This window comes from Dipodomys spectabilis, unplaced genomic scaffold (genome assembly GCF_019054845.1).
Source record: "Dipodomys spectabilis isolate Male_0828 unplaced genomic scaffold, ASM1905484v1 ptg000449l, whole genome shotgun sequence".
Lineage (NCBI taxonomy): Eukaryota > Metazoa > Chordata > Mammalia > Rodentia > Heteromyidae > Dipodomys > Dipodomys spectabilis.
The window spans coordinates 3,663,778-3,680,758 of NW_024871126.1; the positions used below are offsets into that span (position 1 = coordinate 3,663,778).

General features: G+C 34.0%; 1 non-coding gene across 1 annotated transcript; it reads left to right on the plus strand.

Moving 5' to 3' along the window:
* Positions 1-1,241: 1,241 nt before the first annotated feature.
* Positions 1,242-1,347, plus strand: LOC122097988. Its single transcript, XR_006145631.1, has one exon. It is a non-coding gene; the product is annotated as a U6 spliceosomal RNA (small nuclear RNA).
* The last annotated feature ends 15,634 nt before the right edge of the window (positions 1,348-16,981 follow it).

Consider the following 16,981-nt stretch of genomic DNA (forward strand, 5'->3'; position numbering starts at 1 on the left):
GTGCTGTGAAGGTGGCTCAGTGGTAGAGTGCTTGCCTTGCATGCATGAGGTCCTGGATTTCATGCCTCAGCACGACATAAGCAGAAAAATGTGAAAGTGGTGTTGTGGATCAAGTGATAGCGCTAGCCTTGAGCTGAAGAGCTGAGGGACAGTACCCAAGACCCAGAGTTCAAGCCCCACAACCAACAAAACCAAAGCAAAAAAACCCAAAACATAACAAAACAAAACAATTTTGTAGCCTCAATTCTGTAATAACACTACTTCAGCTTAGGGTTAAGATTTAGGTGTGGACATTTATCAACACTCCTGATTCAGACTCTACTTGATTAAATTTTTAATCAGTATTTTGTTTTTAGTTTTGCTCTTTGTACATTCACATGCACCTATGAAATATGGTATGGCCATCCCAATAATATTCTCAAAGTACCTCTTAATCACTACTCACAAAAATTTGTATTATATTACAACAAGGAAAAAATGCTATAAATAAAGAAAACAATAATTAAATATTAATGATTACTAAAATAAAAAAGAAAACAGTTACCAGGGTTTTCAGTATTTGAAGTGTACACAGTTGATTTTACTATTTTCTCATATTCTTATACATTTAAATCTGGATAAAGCTATGAGTAGCTTTTAAATTTACCCACTAAGATTACTATTTATAGTTCATCTCACCATTTGTATGTGGCTTATATCATTATTTGTTCATCACAAACATATAACGTAAGGGAGCCCTAAAGTTTTAACAGAAACTGTGTACTTAAAATTTTACCTCTTCACTCTGCTTCTTTACACAGTCTTTGCAACTTATCATTAGTAAAGTTTCTATAAACTATGAAATGTACATACTTACTAGTACATGCTACCAGAAAAATTATATACTTTATAGAAAAATTTTATGACCTGAAAACAGTCTTGATTTTGCCATATATAAGCAAATCCCAAAATGAAACATATTTAAAACATTAAAACTTTTAACAAACCTTAACATTTGCTGCAATGATCATTATGACAGGTGCCTTGTGTAGAATAATTGAATTCTTCTTCCTACACATCTCATGAACAACAAATATCTGGAATTATTTTGTTTTTGGCATGTCAATCTTGACTTTATTCTTAAATGTGTGCTTATGTAAGAAATACATGGTTCTAAAATTTCACAATTCTTTTTAACTTATTTGTGTTGAATTGTCTAGTTTAAGAAAATCAATTACACTTTACATATAAAAAATTGTTCTGTGCTCAATTTGGCTGCACATACACTAAAATTGGAACATACAGAGAAGATTAGCATGGTCCCTGCACAAGGATGACACGCAACTTAGTGAATCGTTCCATATTTTTAAAACAACAGATGCTGGAAGGGATGTGGCCAGAAGGGAAGCCTATTGCATTCTTGGTGTGAGTGTACACTTGTTCATCCACTTTGGAAAGCAGTTTGGAGGTTCCTCAAAAGACTCCACATAGAGCTCCCCTATTACACAGCAATCCCACTTTTGGGCATTCATCCAAATGATCACAAACAAGTCCATACTAAAACAACCACCACAGCAATGATTATTGTAGCATTATTTGCCATAGCTAAGATATGGAACCAACCCCGATGCCCCTTATTAGAAGAATGGATCAAGAAAACATTCTGTGTGTGTGTGTGTGTGTGTGTGTGTGTGTGTGTGTGTGTGTGTGTGTGTGTGAGTGTGTGTGTGTGTGTGTGTGTGTGTGTGTGAGAATGTACACTTACACAACCACTTTGGAAAGCAGTCTGGTGAGTCCTCAGAAAGCTAAATATTGACGCTCCTTATGGCCCACTCTTACCACTTCTAGGCATCTATCCTGAACAACAGGTACCAATATTCAAGGACACATGCACCTCCATGTTTATCGCAGCACTGTTCACAGTAGCTAGGATATGAAAACAACCCATATGTCCCACCAGAGATGAATGGATCTAAAAACTATGGTAACTATACACAACGGAATATTTTCCAGTCATTAGAAAGGACAAAATAATGGCATTAGCAGGGAAATCAATCAACCTACAAGAAATCATGTTGAGTGAGGTAAGCCAAAAGCAAAGAGACAAACATCACATGGTCTCTGTGATAAGTGGATTTTAAATCCAAAATGTAAGGTGATATGACAAAATTAACAACACTTAAGAAACCAAGGACTTCCACTCATCTGATTGAATCACTACTAAGTAACCCCATTCTGCTGATCAAATGTGCACACTGAAGTGAAACCAGGAAGATGACACAGAACTAGAGGTAATCAGGGAAAAACATACAACAGCTGGATCCATCAGCTGCAATGGACATTGACCAAAATGAAATAAGCAACTCAATGTCACTGAAGGGAAGGAGGAAACAAGTGGGAAAGAGGGAACAGCTGATGCTCTGCAAAACAAAAGAAATGTACATATTTCAAAACAAAAGAAGTATACATATGGGAGAAATAACTCTATTTCAAAGCTCAGAGAACTCATAAATGTTGTAGACCATGATAGACAATTTGCTCCATCAAAGTTAGAATGTGTTTGTGACTTTAACTAAGCATCACTATCCCACAATATTGTGAAATTTGGGAAATTATGTAACCACTTAATCACAAGAAAAACATTTGAAAAAATGATGAAGGTGGAAAACTAAGTTGCTCTAAAAAGCAAAAAAGGAAAATGTTCTGTGTGTATATGTGTACACACACACACACACACATATTACATATATATACATATATATATATATATATATATATGTATATATATTAATTCTATGCCTCCGTCAGAAAGAATGACATTGTCCAATTTGTTAGGAAATGGAAAGACTTGGAAAAAAATTATATTAACTGATGTAAGCCAAGTCCAAAGAAACATAGGTCCCATGGTATACCTTATTTGCAATAACTAGTATATGTCTGGGATAAGCAGAAAAGTTGAAAAAGCTATGTGTATATGATAGATAAGTTGATGTTAAGCTAAATGACCCCCAAGATAGAGACAGAAGTGGTTTTTCTTTTTTGCTGTTGTTTCTCACATATTTATAATGTAAGATGTGATTTTTTTATATGTTCCTCCCCAACAGTATAACCCCCGTTTTCAATTTATTTGATGTTGGTGCATCTGCATCTTGTATATACACTTCTCTAATTTGGGGAGGGAAATGGAAAAAACAACATGCTTAAATAGGAATACAGTTTGACCCATTGTATAACAGTAGATGCACAAGACATTATTTTGAAAAACGAACTTTATAATTTAGGCTGGGGACATTGGGTGGGGCTTGTGGGTGTGAGGAGTGTACTTGTGGAGGTTGAAGGGAAGCAATGGTGGGGGGAAAACAAAGGAGGAGGTAACAATGCTTGATAGGAAATGTACTTATTACTTTGATCATGTAACTATAACCCCTCTGTACAGTATTTTTACAACAAAAATGTATAAAAATGTTTTGAGATGGAAGTTTATTTTGCCTATTTTACCCATATAATATCGTTAACAAAGAAATTAATGCAAAATACTGATATGAAGATATTTTGAAAAAGTGAGTGTGTGTGCATTCCTGCATGTTGGCATACTCAGAGTTTGAAATCAGGGCTTCAAGGTCTCGCTACATCTTTCTCTCTAGATTGGTGAGCTACTGTATGAGCTACATCTCCATTCCTGGCCCTTTGCTGGTTCATTAAAATTTTTGAAAAATAATCTCATGAATTTATTTTGCCCTGATTGGCTTCCACAGATCTCAGTCTCCTGAGTAGGTATCCCAAGTAGTTAGGATTACAGGTGTAACAAACCAGCAAATGGCTTTCAGAATAATTTTAAAAGTAGAAGAAAATTTACTTCACAGGGGCCTGTTTTATCATCTCCTAGTTTTAAAGCATTTTAATTGATTATATGTGAATTTTTTCATTCTTGAATTCTTAAAATACAGTAAGTGATGACATTTAAAATATTTAGAACTTTTTAAAACCGATACTGGAACTATGGGACAGAAAAAATTTGCATGTCTTTGGACCATAATTTATAAGCTCAGCTCTGTGCATGATAACCCAATGTCACCACACAGTCTGTGTTGAAGACAAAATGGAACAGAAAACAATCACCATTCGCAATAACTGCTATGCTATTATTCCTTGGACAATATGAATATTGAATTGAGAGTATCAGAGAATGGAGAGAATTTATCTACCTTTTGTGTATTGCTGAAAGACTTCTGGAAAATTTGACTCATCTCCTTCAACACTGTGTGTCTTGGGCCATGCACTTACTTCCTTTAATTACAATTTTTCCCAACACTGAAATGGTAATAACATTAGCATTATAACAAATTTTATCTTAAGAATTAAGGGTTCTTAGAAAGGTCTACTCTTTCTCATTCTTGTAGAGGCATTATCAGATGAGAAGAACTGTATTTTTTTGTTTGCTTACTTCCATTTATTCTTCAGATTGAAATCTGAACTACTTAAGACTGAAAGAAACCAAAATTAGACATGCAGGCTTTGGAAAGAGCAATCAATGTAAAATAAATAAAATACATATAGCTATGTAACAGGTCTAACTAAATTGTTATATAGTCTCAATTATAAACAGAAAATGATTGAAGCAATATCATGTTATTGAAAATTGAAAAATGTTAGGAGTTGCTTAATTTTTTCCTTTTTACTACCTTGAATTAATTATTTTTGTATACAGAGATTAAATATGCGATTAACAAGAAACTTGATTTAAAATGGACAAAAGTTTGAATAGACATGTTTTCCATAAGCCCCTCTATATCACCAGTGGGTTTACCAGTTGTGTTTAATACAACTTCTGTGCTGGCTTAATGCTTTGTGAGCAGAAGTCATTAGAGAAATGTAATTCAAAATTACTATGATACTACTTTATAACTATTATAACTCTTATCAAAAAAAAAAATCAAAGGAACCAGGTGTGGTGGTAAAGGTTTGTAATTCCAAGCATTTAGGAGGTTGGATTTCAGTCTTAAGACAGTCTGGGGTACTGAAGATAGTAAAAACTTGGCCTTTATTACCTTTTAAGTAAAAGGTAATAATGTTGGTGAGAGTGTGAAGAAAAGGAAATTTTCTACACTCTTGGTCAAAATACAGGTTAATATTCTCCTTGTAGAAAGTAGTATGCAGTTTTCTAAAGAAATCATAATTGAAATATCATCTGAACCACCAATCATGTGATTATTTCTCTCTGGGTAACTCGAAAATATGTCTGTAGTTCATTGTTATTCACATTATTCACATCAACAGCCAAGATATAAATCAAAGTTCAGTGTTCAAATATACTAATAAACAACTGTGGTACATGCACAAATATCTTTTTGTTTCATCTTTAAAATAACAAGAGACTTCTCCCATTAGCCACAACTTACAATGACCTGAAAGATGTATTCGAAATGAAGAAAAATGTCATGTTCTGATCTTTGTAAACACACACACACACACACACACACACACACACACACACATACACACACACACACCATCCTCCAATAGTAAGACAGAATTTTTTTTAAAAAAGTAAAGCAAAGTGGAACTTCTGGGGCATTTAGTTCACAATGCATAAGATACTAGATATACATTATGACCAGGTATAGAGTTGTAATGTACAACATGAGGATACAGGGGACAACATTGGCCTTACATACGAATATATCTAAGTAAGTAAGGGTTGTTCTTCCTAGTAGTGGTTACTCTTTTAGTTGTTCTTCCTTCTATAATGGATAATATGAATGTAATTCTTTAAGTATACCTGCCGATTTCCAGAAATAATAACAAACAATATACCAATAATGTTGCACGCTCAACATAGAACAAAAAGTCAAATTAAAATACATGAGATTATCCTTGATGTAAACTAATTATTACAAATAAGGGAAACCATGTGACCTATGTTTCTTTAAGTCTGGGGTACTTCACTTAATATGATATTTCCAAGACCTTCCATTTCCTTATAAATGTGGTGGTCACATTCTTCATGATAGAAGCATATTTTTCCATGTGTGTATATCTGTGTTTGTGTGTGTGTGTGTGTGCGTGTGTGTGTGTGTGTGTGTGTGTGTGTGTGTGTGTGTCGTTTTTGGTAAATATTACTGTGATACACAGTAGTAGCTTTACTGTGGCCTTGTTTGTGATCACCTGGTTATATGCCCAGAAGTGGGATAACTGGGTAATAGGGGAGCATTATTGTGTACATCAAGGATAATATTAGTAGATGAGTAGAATAGCTCAATAGCTATGTACATATGATCGTATAAGGTGATTCCAAGTGAAATGAACTCCAAGACATGTTCTTTGTTGTTGTTGTTCTTTTTTTTTTGTCGGGCGTGGGGCTTGAACTCTGGGCCTGGGCGCTGTCCCTCAGCTATTCAGCTCAAGGTGAGCACTCTACCACTTGAGCTACAGCGCCACTTCCAGTTTTCTGGTGGTTTATTGGAGATAGGAGTCTCACGGTCTTTCCTGCCCGGGCTGGCTTTGAACCACGATCCTCAGATAGCCTCCTGAGTAGCTAGGATTACAGGCATGAGCCACCAGCGCCTGGCTTGTTGTTGTTGTTCTTAATGTACTATGTGATTTCTTTTTATCCTTTTGTGTTTTCCCCACCTATGGTTTATCCCCTGTAGTCACTGTATTTGATTTTGATACCCTGGGTATTTTAAATATGTTGATCTGAACTAGGGAAGGGAAAGGAAAATAAAACAAAATGGTGAGACAAAGGAGAAAGGGGGAACCTTTGCAACAGTAGTACTCACAAGACAATATGTTGTAAATAATCTTGGGGGGGCGTTAGGAATGAAGAGGGAGAAAAATAGGGGAAAATATAACGAGTTAGAAAAAAATAAATTAATTACCTTACTTATGTAACTATATCCCATCTCGACATTACCTTGACAATAAAATTTAAATAAAAAATAAAATAAAATATAAGAGAGCAGCAATACAGGAGATGGGAGTCGGGAAATACTGTAGTATCATAGAATAGAACAGCTGTGGAAAGTAGTAATTTTACATTAACATAGCAAGTAATAAACTAACATACAGATTTTCAGCCTCATGTCAGTCATTAAAAAGGGAAAACAAAATACACAATCAGCAAACCAATAGAGATAAAATAGAAAACTAAACAATTAAGATGAAGAGATGACTTGGACCAAGAATAACAAATGACACAATTAGGAAACAAATAACAAGCTGCTGGGCTGGGAAGGTGGCTCAGTGGTAGAGTGCTTGCCTTGCATACCTGAGGCCCTGGGTTTGATTCTCAGCACCACATAATCAAAAAGAAAAAAACCAGAAGTGGTGCTCTATTTCAAGTGGTAGAGCACTAGCCTTGAGCTGAAGTGCTGAGGCACAGCGCCAAGGCCCAGAGTTCAGGACCCACAATCGGACCCAAAAAATAAAATAAAAAAAATAACAAGCTGCTAAGTTTTAAAATGATCACCCTTAATTCTATTGACTTGTTTACATCACAATTTTTTAGAAGTATAATTCAAATCACAGTTTAATAGCATATCATTTTAATAATAGTTTACTTATTATTGATTTCCTAATATTGAATGTTTAATATATAATTTTAATTTCAGCAGCTATAGAAAAGAAAGTGAAAATAATTTTAATAATATATTTATGAATTGTAAAATTGAGAAGCATAAGAATTTAAACAAATAACATATCATTATTGCTTCATTTCTGTGATTTAATGTAATAATTCAAAGTGTGTTCTACACTTAGCACTCATCTTAACACCAAATAATACATTATTGTACATGACACTTGGTATTATTTGGAAGGGTTCAGCACTGTGGTAAAATTCACACCGCATAGTACACGAGGGTATGATCCCTCTCATATAGCTTAAATTGTGGAAATTTGATTTCTACATGCATGTTAAATTCTTGCCTAGGTGACATCTATAAAATTATATACACGAGGACTATTTCAGATGATTCTTAAAAGTCATATTCATTAATTGAATTTTTATTACTTCATACCAAATATTTACAGAGAGACTGAATTTTTGAGTAGATGATGTTGTATGTGTGCCAGATTATACGTATTAAGGTTTATTTTATATTCCTGACATTGTTTCTAGAGTTGGATTTATTTGTCCATTACGGGTTAAGTGTATTATATTGGATATATGAAAGTAAAGTGAATGTTTAGTCCATTAATACTTTGTGTAATCCCAGTATAAATTATCCATCTGTTTGAAGTAATGAAATATTTGCGGAAACAAATACCAGCAGTGGTAACTTTTTTCCAGTCCTTGAACTCTGGGCCTGAGCCCTGAACATGGTTATGCTGGTAGCTTTCATGTGAGCTTGTTTGTTATTTATTGGATTACTGCCAATGAGGGGAATTACTGGGTCTTAAGGGAGATCTATATTTACTCTTTCAGGAAACTCCGTACTGCATTCCACAGTGGTTGAACATGTTTAATTTCCCACCAACAGTGTAATAGAGTTCCCAATTGGCTACATCCATGCCAGTGTTTGCTATTGTTAGTTTTCTTAGTAATGGCCATTCTAATGGACGAGGTAGAATCTGTCTTGTTTACTTATAGATTTGTATGCATCTTCTAGTTACAATAAAGACATGAATCCATGAAACCTATATTGCTCTGAGTCGGCATTCCTTTCTGTTTGCTCTTAATATAATTTCCCAAACCTTTCATTTTCCTTAGACTGGTGAAAATTCATCTTTCTGATGGGTGAATATAATTCCATTTTGTGTGTGTGTGTGTGTGTGTGTGTGTGTGTGTGTGTGTGTGTGTGTGTGTGTGTTTGTGTGTGTAAGATGACTATAGGGCCATGAATTCATTTCTAAGCATTCTGTTTCATCTGTAATTTTGTAATTCCATATTATAGTTGCATTGCTTTCTCTTCTACATTGAAGAAAGTTGTTGGGATTTTGATGAGTATTGCATTGCCAATTGTTTAAGGGAAGTATTGCAGTTTTCAAAATGTTAATTCTTCCAACAAGGAACATTGAAAGATTTTCTATTTTCTTGAATCTCCTTCAATTTCCCTTTTTATATTTTTAAAGTTTTCACATATACGTCCTTCACAATTTTAGTTAAATTAATTAATTCCTAGTTTTGTTGTTGTTGTTTTGTTTTGTTTAGGTTTGATTTGATTTTGAGGCTAGTATATGAGGCTGTTTTTTGGATTTCAGCATGGATCTTCCCATTGTTGGTCAGAGAAAAACTACTGATTCTTGTGGTTTGTATATCCTGCTACATTGCTGAAGGTTAGCATCACCTTTACTAACTTGAGGGAGGAATCCACAGTGTCCTTTAAATACAGGGTCATTTAATCTGTAAAAAGGGATAGTTTTGCTTCTTCCCTATTTGGATCTGCTTTATGTTTTTCTCTGTCTATTGTTCTTGCAAGAAAGTCCACTACCATATTGAAGAGTAGTAGACAGTGGACATCCTTTTCTCATTCCTCATGTTAATGTCTTCATGCTTCCACTCTTAGGTAAATGCTAATTATCTCTGTCATATACATACTTAGTTTAATATTGAAGAATGTTCCATGCATTCCTAGGTTCTCAGACTTTTTAATCATAAAGGTGTATTGGAACTTGTTAAAAGCTATTTCTACATCCCTATTGATGATCATGTGTTTCTGGTCCCTGCTTCTGCTGATGGTTTGTATTAGGCTTATTGACAAGAATATTGAATCAAATCATATCCAAGAGGAATCTTATTTGATCATACCATATGATTTTTTTGTTAGTTGCTGAAATTGGTTTGTTAGAATTTTATTAAGAAGTTCTGCATTAATGCTTATCAAAGAGTTTGGTTCATAGTTCTCTTTCTTTGGTGAGTCCCTATGTGATTTGGGGAGGAGTCTTATTCTAGCTTCATAGAATGTATTTGATAACGTGTCTCTCATAGATACTAGATAGATGCACCTTGGTTTTTGATACTACTATCTAATCTATGTCTTCTATTTGGAAATTTAAGTCCATTGATATTGAGAGTTAAGACAGAAATATCTGATAAGTCCTGCTATGTTATACACCTGTTGTTAGGAGCTGTGCCTCATCTACTGTTAACATATTTACCTTGTTCTCTGGTAGGGAGCATTTTATGTAACCAGTTCCTCTTCTTCTTGATCTTCTCTATGTAGGATATTTTTGATTATATTCTATTCTGATAATATGGTGGACATAGGTTGTTTCAAGTTTTCTTTGTCATGAAATATGTTTATATATCCTTTAAATGTAAAGGAGAGTTTGGCTTGGGACCGTATTCATGGTTGGTAGTTGTTTACCTTTAATGTTTGTCATATATAATGCCAGGCTTTCCTTTTTACCATATCAGCTAAGAAACCTGTTTCTTATTTTGACTGTATATCCTTTATAAATAATCAATCTTTTCTCTATGGCATCTTTAAGAATCCTTTCCTTGATCTTTAATAATCCTCTAATGGATTATGATATCATAGTGGATTGTTCAGTTCTAGAATTCTGATTGGTTTCTAAAGGCTTCCCTTCCTTGAATGAGCCTATCTCTTTGGATGTTTGTCATGTTCTCTGCTAGAATTCTGTAATATGCTTCCCATCCATTTAGTTTCTTGCTCTTCTCCTTCCTGATACATATCTCCCTGAAATTTGATCTTCTAACTGAGTCTTGAAGTTCTGGCAAGATCATTTCTTATTTCTTGGATTTGTTCTAAATGTTTAGTTCCTCTTTTCTGTTAGATCTATTCTGTCTTTGACCCTGAGATTATCTTCTATGTCATCTATTTGCTGTGGAGACATTCTACTTTGTTTTTGATTTCCATGTCTTCTAATTGGTCATTTTTTAGCGGTTCTGTCTCTTTATTAAAGCTTTGTTTTAGGTCTTGTATGGACTTTCTGTACAGTTTTTGCTTGGTTGGGGGAAATGTAAGGGTTGTTTTCTTAGCTGTGTCTTCTCTCATATCTTTTAACTAGGCATCCATTTTTTCTTGGACTCCCTTGACTTCTCAGAATTTATTCATATTTCTGTTTGAAATCTCCATGAATTATTTTGCTAATGACTGGTTGGTCTCATCTTGTTCACTGTCGCGACAGCCTCGACCCGCAAGGATGACGCGACAACAGGTTCTTCTTTCAGGCGGTTTATTCAGGACCTTTTACAACATCTTCTCTCCTGCTTCTTCTGCTCGCTTTTTCCTTCTTCTCTTGCCCACTTCTTCCTGCTTCTCTGACCCTCCGTTCCCGCGCTTCGGTTATAAGCCTCCTGGATGGCCAATCCCGAAGCGCCATGTGGCATATACCGATAGGGCTGCAAACACGGAAGCAAACTAGGAGCCAAGTCATAGCCATATAAGGAGTTGTTTTTTACAGAGAGCACTCGTCACCGGGAAGACGGAAGGCGGGAGCCAGCGCCATCTTTGGTCGCAGCCGCACCAGCTACAATGTTGCTTTCGTGGCCACGCCTTTCGGCTGCGCCTTCTTTGGGCACGGCTCCCGCAGCTCTCCACAGTTCACAAATTTCCTTGTAGAGGTTTTCTATCTTTCCATTAATCACATTTTTCAGCAGTATCCGTAATACATTTTAATAACTATCTTCTACATCCTTGATTGTCTGTTCTAATGCCTGGTTATTTACTGTGTGAATTATACTACTTTGTCATCACCGTTCTTGTATTTTTCTGATTTGTTCTGTCCATTTGGAGTTTTTCTTTTGGGGGATCTATGATATTAATAGGTGACTCTCTATATTCTTGGTTGATTTGCTGGGTCTTGATTTGGTTTCCTGTTGTGATGTGTTTTCTGGAATTGCATTTTTGTCGAGTCCATTAAGTGTAGGAATAGAAATCAGTTGTGGTGAGATGTTGTGATGTTAATATTTGTGTTTCCAGTGACCATTTGGACTGTCCAGTGGTATGGTGAATTTTCTATGTGTATGGGTGTGGCTTTCTCTGATGTACACTTCTGTTCCTGCTTTTTTCAATGTTGTCCTTTTATTTCCACACTGCACATGTGCTTTTGAATGTGTTGCCCAATGTATTCCTGGCTGGCACCTTTTCATAGATTTCTGTTTTCTTGTGAAGACGGTGTAAAATCTTCTTATGAATTCTACGTCTATAATTATGTCTATATTTATAGCTGCATATCTATAATTATAGCTGATTTGATGTGACCCTCTAGATGTGGAGGACCTGCTAGGACTCTAAATCTCTGTTTCATTAGAGATTGCTAGGATAATTTTCTGTTGTTATTCTGTCATTGTTTTTCCTCTTCCTCAGAATTACTTTTTATATTGTGGATTTTTTCACATAATTCAGGATTTGTGATTGTTGTATCAGTTTATGTTGTTTTCCTGCTTATGCTACTTTGAAATATTGATTTAAGGCTTGTGAGAAGAAACAGAAAGAGACAGAAATATATGTTATTAAATTGAGAGAAAAAGAAGACATTTAAACCTATTTACTACAAGTAAATTAATATTAAGCAAAGCTAATGAAAATAATTACTTATTTACACTTCAGAGGATGAGTATAGTACTCTTGGGTATCTCGGGGGAAAGACTTTAGACTCATTACAATTGATGACTTACATTGAAATTACTGGCTAAACGTTCTTCTTCAGAAAGGGAAAAGCTCCATTACTTCCATATTAGTACTATAAAATCATTATAGCTTCATGTTGAATAGTTTTCCCTTTGCTATTTTCAATTCCGTTCTTCATCCATTAATTATCTAGGGCTTTGAATGACCAATTCCTTAAAATATCTATATTGCTTATATTGTGATATAAATCTCAGTAATATAAATATGAATTTATCTTTGAGTCTCATCTTTAGCTACATTCATATGAAATTTATGCAGTCTCAAGCAAGAAACTTGCCTTTTTTTACTCTATTCTATGTTGTAATCAATAAATCCTTTCTCTTTAGAAATGCGTTCTCAGCTTTTATATTGCTCCAGTAAACATCATGTGTTTCTAGTACTTATACTGAAGTAAATATAAAGTTTGGAACATGAAGACAACTCCCCTATTATCACTTTAAAGTAAACCTTTGGGGACTATTTCATATATAAAAATAAAAAAGTGCATTGCAATGTTTATACATGAATAATATAATGGTTAAATCAATTAGACACATGAACTAACATAGCAATTTTCAATTAACATAAAGGCATCAAAATATTGTGTTCATGAATATCACTCATTTTAAAAAAATGACTAGTCAATACAAAGTTTATATTATATTTGAAATCTACAAAATGAAAATTACACTCAGATTTGCTGTCAATATCCTGTTTCCAGGAATGCATTTATTCCGCAAACAGGAAAACAAAAAATAAGGGTTTTTCACATAGAATGAAAAATGTAGAAGCAGACTGTCTTTCCTTAAGATGTTAAGTACCTGCAAATCGTGTGATTTATTCAAAGGTACTATACACACTCATAAGAGAATTTGTGATCAGAAGTGATAGGTAAGCAAAGTAACTGGAAAACTGTATGTTAAATTGAGCTTTCAATGTAGGATGACAAGTTTTCAATAAATGAACCTATTATTCTGTATCTCTAACACACATACAGCATTCTTCATTTTCCCACATACTTCCGTTCTCTTAGCTCAGTTCCTGATCGATATTCTTCTATTTCATGATTTCAATAACAAGGTGGGCGTTTTTTTTGTCTCTAGATCCAATACATTCTAGAATCTTGGGAGAGTAGTATGAATTCATGGAGTTTGACTTGAATGTCAAGTATGAAGATTTTGTATTCAGGGTAATCTTAATTGGCCTAAAGCACACAAAGATACACAGTATACTAAGAACAAGAGACTTTACCTCAGGGAAACATACAGGTCCAGGCAAGATCCTGAAGCAAAGAAAAGCAAGGAAGCGCAAGCCTCAATCAACTATAATTACAAAGGAATGGAACTGATCTCTGATGTGTCTGGGTGGCAGCTCTATCTGTTTGTGTGTGTGTGTGTGTGTGTGTGTGTGTGTGTGTGTGTGTGTGTCAGTAGAAATAGAGAAAGAGAGACAGACAGAGAGAGAATTTTGTGTGCCTTACATATTTACAGTCCATAGAGCATTATTTGTTAGGGAGGAGGTGCTCATATCAGAGCTGTGATACTACTGTCATCACTTTAATACAAAAAAAAACACTTGCTTAATCTCTAATTAAATAGGGAAAATAAACTAACATCTTACACGATTGTTTGACAATTGATTAGTATATTGAAGGCCAAAGGGAGGAATTGGAGATCAATATAATCTTTTTCCTCTCTTCTAAATATTACACTGTAATAGATGTGATTTCAGGCGTCTCCTGCCATGTACTTCCAGTTGAATTACTAATATGCTTAATAATATGAAATATGTGATAGAGAAATAGATCAGCCAGCAAGCACAAAGAATTTGTGATAAGACTGAGCTTTTGAGCAGGGTTGCCACAACTTCTAGGAATGTAATTCTTTCATATGAACTTCAAATTTTCTGGCTTTCCCTGTGTGATTAAATGGCAAGAAAGTACTGTAGAAATAAGAATTCTTGTTCAGCCAAGTAGAAAGTGCTCATGTTCCCATCTGCACGTTGCAAATTTCCATACCATATAGACTCTCTGTTAGAGTGGTTTAATTTAATATACTTCAGCACCTCATCTTTCCCTGTGGGAGACAAGAAAAAAGATAACTTTGTTTGTGTATTAAATTATGTAAATTACCATGTACAGGCATGATTTGTATAATTTTAGAACTTTGTAATAAATATAAGTAGGGATCATTTCACAATAAAAATATAAATAAAACCACTTAATAAGACTAGAAGTCACAGAATTTTCTGCATGAAAACATACATTAGATTAGTTGCAGAATTTCTATTTTGAGATAAAGTATATATTGAAGTATAATGCACTCTACCTAAGGATTGAAACATTTTATTGAAAAATATATTTCCTGGAGATATTTTTGCTTCATAATTTTAGGGATACCGTTGGACTCATTGTAATAATGAGATGTACAAGACGTTATGTCAAAAGACGAACTTTACAACTTTGGCTGGCGAGGGTGTGGAGATGGGTAAGCATGGAAAGGGGAAACAAAGGAAGAGGAAACAATGCTTGATAAGAAATGAACTAATTACTTTGCCAATATAATTGTAACCCCTCTGTATGATATTTTCACAAAAAAAAATTAAGAAGAAAAGGATCTCAAAGTAATCATTTTTATTATTTTCCTATTTCCATGTGATTTACCTGCAATTTAGAAATCTAGTTATATAATTTAATTTAATTAAACCAAAAACATTATTGAGTATAATATTCTTATACTCTCTACATTCTTCACACTGAGATCATCAAATATGGTGAGTTTGAAATGATTAGTCTCTGTTTGACCCATGTTAATATTATTTAAAATGTGAGTGAAATGTTTAAAAAGTAGTATTTATTTTAGTTGCTCTGAAGAGACAATAACTTAAATAATCAAAGCCTTAAAATGATTAGATTTAAAATTTAGAATTCAGGAAATATTTTTGATCACATTGGTTACTGGAGCCTTCACAAAAACCTCATGTGATAATTTATATTGATGAAGCAAAAATCTCACAATGGTTACTGGAGCCTTCACAAAAACCTCATGAGACAGTTTATATTGATGAAGCAAAAATCCCAGAGTTTAGATATTTACCAATAGAAAAATCATGTCATTCTGAATATGTAGAGCTACATAACAAACATAGAATATTTATCTTTAAATATCTGAATATACTAATACATTTAATTTCAGGGTAAGTTCTTGTTTTGAAAGGAGATAAAATTTCATTTATTTTGAAAAGTAAACCTAAGTATTCATTTGAATAAGACAATGTTTAAAATATCACTCATCCAAGACACAAGATGTACAGTTCAGTGTTTTTCATGCCTATTATGTTCTCTAAACTTACTACAAATACTAGATTAGTAAATCTAAATCATTGCTTTGTAGGGAAATAGAAAGATTCTTAAAACTCATGACTATAACTTTTTCTCAAACAATTACTTGGTAACTGTTTTATGTTTTTTGTCATGGAGTCCTATTTGATAAATTTTTACTCATTAAGTTAAATAATTGGCTAATAACAATATAAATTATGCATGAACAAAGTTTAGAACAAGTATTTCTTTCACAAGACATATCATGGTTCTCTTCAAGAACACTGGAAGGCTGTGTGTTATTTATTTATTTATTTATTTTATTAATGGTTATTAATTTTAAGAAGCAGCAGTTTCGTTATTCTCTTTCCATAATATATTTAAAACGGTTGATTATACTCCCTCTATTTCCTTTTTGTTACACCTTCCTTCAAAGATCTTGTTTTTTACATAAAATTATATCGTTATATAGGCACATATAAACTCATTTGGAAGATTTAAGCTAAATTGCAATTTAATTCAAGATGTACAGAGGATTAACAGGAAGAACAAAAACGAGTATTTTTTGTTAACTTCAGAATTGAACTATCATTATTATTATGTTTAGGGTTAGGATACCAGACAGAATTAGAATTAGGGTTAGAGAAATAGCAAATTTAGGTTCAACACAGGATGACCTATTGCAACAATAATAGTCACAGCACACTGTACTAAAAATGAACTTTACACCATGGGGAGAGAAGAGTAATGGAGATTGGAGAGGGAAGGGATAGTTGGACAACAACAAAGAAGTGAGTAACAATGGTCAACAAGAAATGTACTCATTACCTTACACATTTAACTGTAATCCCTATGTCAGCTTCATTACCTACTCAGGAAGCTGATTTCTGAGGACCGCAGTTCAAAGCCAGCCCAGTCAGGAAAGTCTGTGAGAATTTTATCTCCAATTAACTACCAGGAAACCAGAAAGTGGTACTGTGGCTCAAGTGGTACAAGCACACACCTTGAGCTAAAGAACTCAGGGATTGTGCCCTGGCCCAGAGTTCAAGCCCTACGACTGACAAAAAGAAAAAAAATAAATGTGTTAAATGTTAAGTAAAGCAGAACT